Genomic DNA, 5,460 nt, shown 5'->3' on the forward strand with positions numbered 1-5,460 from the left:
TTTTTTTTAACCTGGCTCGTGATCTCTATAAAATACCTACCCTGACACTTACTTCATAATTCCTTAAAATCGACTCATTTTATCAGCACCTACTTTAGTTTAAATCTAAGCAGTAAATGCCCACAAAATCAGCGTTTGCGTGTCTTTTCTAACACACAGTACAATAAATCGGTGACTTACACATTGTAAAGGATGTTCTTCTGTGGGTTACCTTACATCACCACGTGTAAACACAAGTCATCCTTGGGTCACCTATCATTATACTCTGGGAAGAAAGGGGCACCCTCCAAATGTAGTGGGGATGAGGGACATGGCACAGGCAGGAATGCTGGAGCTCCAGCCCTATGGGTGGCCTCCATCTTGGTTTGGGCTCCGTCTCAGCACGGCCATCTGCTCTGAATGAGCAGCCTTTTGTGAAAAGCTGTGGGGGGATCAGCCTGGCTGATTGGCTGGAGCTGTGCCCAGAATGCCCAGATGTACATTTGCCCCAAAAGACGGGGCACAGCTGGGGTTCACGGTCTCCCCGGAGGTTTGGTTTTCCTGGTGCAGCCCAACCCTGCCTCCCACTCTCCCGCAGTGCGGTAGGAGAGGGCCCAGAGCGGCCCTGAGAGCTCCCTCACCGCCGGCAGCCTGCCATTTGCTGCCACTGGGGACATGAGATTGCTTCCATGGAAACAGAACCAGGGATTGTATTTCCAGAAACGTCTCAATCTAATTTGTGTGGAGCTGGGTTGTGTGTGTGGGTGTCTGTGTGCTCCTGTGTGGTGTGTTTCTGTCACAGAAGGTGGGGGGTGAGAAGCGGGAAGAGAGAATTTGCATAGAACCCCCATTTCCCTTGATTCCCAGGGACTCGATTATTTCAGGTGAGTGTTGGGCATCACGGAGACCGAATCCTATTAGGGGGCTGGGTGAGGAAGTAGTCGCCATTGTGTTTGGTCACGGTGATCAGAGATATTTGAATTCCGCCTTGATCTTGCCAATTCTCATTCTTATAGGAGGTATGTGCATAGGGAGGTAAAGAAAGGCAGAGGCAGAGTATTTCTGCTTAGGGTTGCCTCCAAACCCTAATGAAGGACCCCAGTACTTAAGCGGAGTCTCCCTTTTCTCTATTTTAGGCAGGGCAGTGTAGCCTTTGGAAAAAAAAATGATGTGAACTGTTATTTTTCAATTTCCACATCTGAGTCTGGGATTTTAAATCTGCAAAGGATCAACTGGACTCTCAGCAAAAAGAGCCAAAGAGGCAGAGAGTTAGGTGCTTCTGTGTTGGGAGTGAACCTGGCCTGTGCTGCCCTCCAGGTCTTTCTGACGAGAGAGAGAGAGAGAGAGAGAGAGAGAGAGAGAGAGAGAGTCAGTCCAGTGGGCAGCTCAGGGACTCCACCACCCTGGCCTAGAGGAGGGGGAGTGAGAGAAGAAACTGAATGGACCTTGAGCCTGGACCCCTCCCTGCACTGCTGCAGGAGGTTAAGGTACAACCTTTGTGTGTCTGGTGACCTTTTGTTCCATTAGAGGCTCCACCCAGTAGGACAGTAGTCCAGTAGAATGTTCTGGAATTGAAACAATCCAGACTGGGATTTCTTCTCCTTGGAGATGCAATGTCTTGGTTCCTCCAAAGGAAGGGGGAAGTAGAGACAGGAGAAGAGAGGTCTCCACCAGCCTCCTTCCCACCCAACTCAGGAGAGAGAGATGCAGAACCTTGGCCATAGAGCGAATGACGCCTGCCTACTCTCCTTCTTCTTTCTTATTATGACAATGACTTTGGGTTTGACCAGCGCATAAAGGTTAGTCATGGTGCCTCTGTGTTGCCTCGGGTCCTAAAATGTAACCCCAGCTGAGTGGGAGGAGATGCCTGGGTCTCTTCCTGGAGCCCTTGTTCTACATTTAGGAGAATTGTCAACGCCCACAATCTAAAGTACAGTGGGGTGAGAGTCTTGTCTACAGTAACCTGTCAAGACTGGAGCCTGGTCCTCTGCAGAGAGCAGATCTCTCGGCAATGAGCCAAGCCAGTGGAGAGCCTTGGGTGCTTGGCAAACAGTTGTTGAATGACGGCCTAGTTATATTTCCTTATTGTCTCCTAGGGTTAGAGTTCCTTTCAGAATCAGAAAGATTTGGACCTTGTCACAGTGCCAACCCTTTTTCATTCTGGATTATCACAATATCCTCAAAGAGAAACGCATCACCAGGGGCCCTGACACCGCCTCACAGGCCCAGTTTCTCCTTTCTCATCTCCACGCCTGGGTTCCGGTTGTCCTCTTCCCTGGGCACGTCCTTCTTCCTCTTCACCCTTCAAGCCGTGCTCTCTCCCCAGCCTCCCCTCAACACTCGCGGGTACTTGACTTCCTGTCCCCGGAGGTCCCGGCTCATCTCTGTGCATGGAGCTTTGGATTTCTGCTCTTTCCATTTGGCACTTAACACTTGCTGGATCATGTCATCTTTTGCCTTGTGAATGTGGCTCTCCTCACTAGATTATAAATAGGGGCTCTGTCTTTACAGGGCTCTGGCTCTTTCTTTACGTTGAAATAAATGATTCACAGAGAGTGGGGCTCAATTCATATTTTGGAATTAAGAAATTGATCATGGGATGCGTCTTCCCAGGGAAAACAAGGGCCACAGTTAAATCAGTCTCTAAGCAGCGTGAGGACCCCAGGGATACTGTCACAAAGTGTAGGCCCTGGTCCACAGTAGGTCCCGAAGAGACATTTTTCTCTTCTCTCTACTTCTGATCAGGGAGTCCAGCTTTGACTTACAATGACTCATAGATAAATCATTTATTAACTCTGGTGGGGGAAATGATGGTCTTCCCTTCCTTATTTTACTGTGGTTTTGGGGAGGACTCGGAAGACTTGTTTGGTTTCGTGATCTCTGTACATTGCATTTCCTGTCTTTTCAGCACTACGGTTCTTTAATTCTATTTTCACCTCCCCGCCCCCCAGTGTTACATGGCATGCGTTTACTTCTAAAATTAAACACACTTCCATTTTGTTTCAGGAATTTCAGCATATCCCCACGCGTCTCTGGAGACCCTGGGGATGGCACTGGGCCCCAGACTCCAGCTATCACCGTGTAACATCATCCATCCTGCAATCCCAGCTCCATCGAGCTGCCTGCTTGTATCATGTCTGCGCCCCCCATTGGCACTGCCCTCCTGGCGCTCACCCAGGCTGGTCTGACACTTGCTGCTGAGGCTGGGGAGGGACCCAGGCAGGCTTCCAATTCTCTCATGAGCTGGGTGCTGCCTGCAGCCAGCACACTGTGAAGCCCTGTTCTAGAGGCTTCAGAGGACCCCAGCTTGGTGGGGCGGGGCACGGAGCCATGGGAAGTGCATAAGCAAAGAGCTCTGTCGAGAGTAAATCAGCTCCTGGCATCCCGTCCTGCTGATAGAAGCTCTCCATCCTTTCTTCCCCTCTCAAGTACCACTTAAGTCTCTGCTTGCTTCCTGCAAACAATGGCACCGAATGTTCATTTGTTTGCTTGGAGCCCAGGGCTCCCCCCCACTTCCAGAGGCTTCCAGTGCTCAGCTGTCCTCCTTCCAGAAGCCTGCCCCCCCTTGGCTTTAGTGTCTTCTGTGCTTAATTGCAAATTATTGATTTGAAGGGAATTAATTTTTAGCTCTTGCCAGATTCAGTCGCTCCTGGGTTGGACTCCTCAGCAGGACACCCTGGGGATCCCAGCTGGGGACCGGGGGGAGGGACCATGGCTCATCAGTAGCTGTGCTGGGCTGAGGCCACATGCATCGACTCACAGGCTGATCAGTGCTGGGGCTGAGATGGTCTGGCCAGTGTGCTGTTCCACAGAGAGGAAACTGAGGCCTGGAGGTGGCCAAAGCGTCAAGCCAGAGTGGAGCACCCGACTCCCAGCCGGGCACCAGTATGGCAGCAATTCCTCGACACACGCAGACTCGTCTAATCCTCGCGAGAAAGTCTAAGAGGGAGCGGTTTTGTCCCAGTGTGTGTACGACTGAGTCCTTGGGGTGAGGCTGCAGCCCGTGCACCCGCCCCAGGAGATGCTGATGTCGCAGTCCAAGACCACACACTGAGAAGCAGGGTCAGCACAGGGTCCTTGGCTTGGCCAGCACACGGTGATCAGGGGGTTTACCAAGTTACCGATGTTTGGGGACAATCTTCAGAAATTCTGATGTCATTGTTGGGAAGCTCCCTGGACAATGGGAGTTTTAAGACATTCCTGGGAGGCTCTTACCTTCACTTTCATGAAGGAATACCTTCCGACGGAGCCCGAAATATTTTTTTTTTTCCTGAGCACCTGTTTTATTTAAATTTTTTTTTCCTGAGCACCTATTTAAAATGAAATAAATAATTACGTGCATTGCCAAAATCTATGTATCACAAAACCCGTACGGGACAGGTGATGCTCTTAATCCCTGGGAGGGGTGGGTTGATTCCGGCCCCTCGTTTTCAATCAGGGCTGGCACCACTGTGCCCACTCTATTCATGAGGCTGAATGATGGCTTAAAGAGCATCATTCCCTTGTGCCATGTGGGGCCACTGCCAACACAGCCTGGGGAGGGGGTGCTGGGTTCATTTTGGGATTTGAGAGGTGGGGCTTTTGGAGAGCCAGCAGGGAGAGTTACAGTGGGAGCCAGATGTCACTGAACAGAGGAAGCCACCGTGGGACTCGGAATCGGGAGTTTAGTCCACAAGCTGTAAGGTGGTTTTCTTAATCCGATTCATGGGTCTTAAATTTGCAGTCACAGATAGAACTTTCCTCCTTTACGACCGAGCTGGGCTTAGCTCTTAAGCTCTCTCTTTTGTCCATAGTAAAAATTTACCTAATTACTTTCAGATAAACGCAATCACTTCCAGACTCTTTTTCCTCAGTGTCTTTGGTGTAAATACCAACAGATTCAGGCTCCTTTCCTTCCCCTATTTCTTCTAACAGTGAGGCTGGGTGATGGGCAGGCTCACGGACTGGCAGCAAGTGTGCCTGGGCCAAGCTGTGCACCCGCAGGGCGTGGTCCAGCGCTGCCCCTGGAGTCTCCCTTCCTGCAGGTGTGCTCCGTCACGCCCTCCTCTGTGAGGTTCTGCAAGGCTGCAGCCACTCCAGAGCAGTCCAGTCGTCCCTGACACACAGCGCTTCCCTTTAGGAGTTTCCAGGGAACGACAGTACTGCACGGTCAGTAGAAACTGAACATCAAAGTTTGAACTCCGATACCTGAGCTTGGGGTATGCAGAGCTCTCCCGGGACCCAGGCTCCCAGGCAGCCACGCATTCTCGAGGATGAACAGGCCTGTGTGTCGTGAGCACGGTGCACCATAAGTTAGGTGTATTAAATGCATTTTCACTTTCCTACTGGTGTTGGGTTTCTCGGGACACAACCCCATGGTGAGTGGAGGAGTGTCCATTCGTAGGTAGCATTCTCTGTGTCCTGGGCTCCATTATGAATGCTCCGTGTCTGAACTTATTTACTCCTAAGAGATGGCTGTTATTATCATTCCCATTTTGCAGA

The 5,460-nt window shown here is 50.8% G+C and overlaps 1 long non-coding RNA gene across 3 annotated transcripts; it reads left to right on the forward strand.

Moving 5' to 3' along the window:
* Positions 1-725: 725 nt before the first annotated feature.
* LOC308634892 lies at positions 726-3,099 on the forward strand. Of its 3 annotated transcripts, XR_014019102.1 has the most exons (5): positions 726-863; positions 1,297-1,466; positions 1,613-1,778; positions 2,076-2,202; positions 2,986-3,099. It is a non-coding gene; the product is annotated as an uncharacterized lncRNA (long non-coding RNA). The 3 variants fall into 3 exon arrangements; XR_014019103.1 differs by lacking the exon at positions 1,297-1,466; XR_014019104.1 differs by lacking the exons at positions 1,297-1,466; positions 1,613-1,778 and having other exon boundaries at positions 727-863.
* Positions 3,100-5,460: the final 2,361 nt, after the last annotated feature.

This window comes from Spermophilus citellus (genome assembly GCF_964194105.1).
Source record: "Spermophilus citellus genome assembly, chromosome: 16".
Lineage (NCBI taxonomy): Eukaryota > Metazoa > Chordata > Mammalia > Rodentia > Sciuridae > Spermophilus > Spermophilus citellus.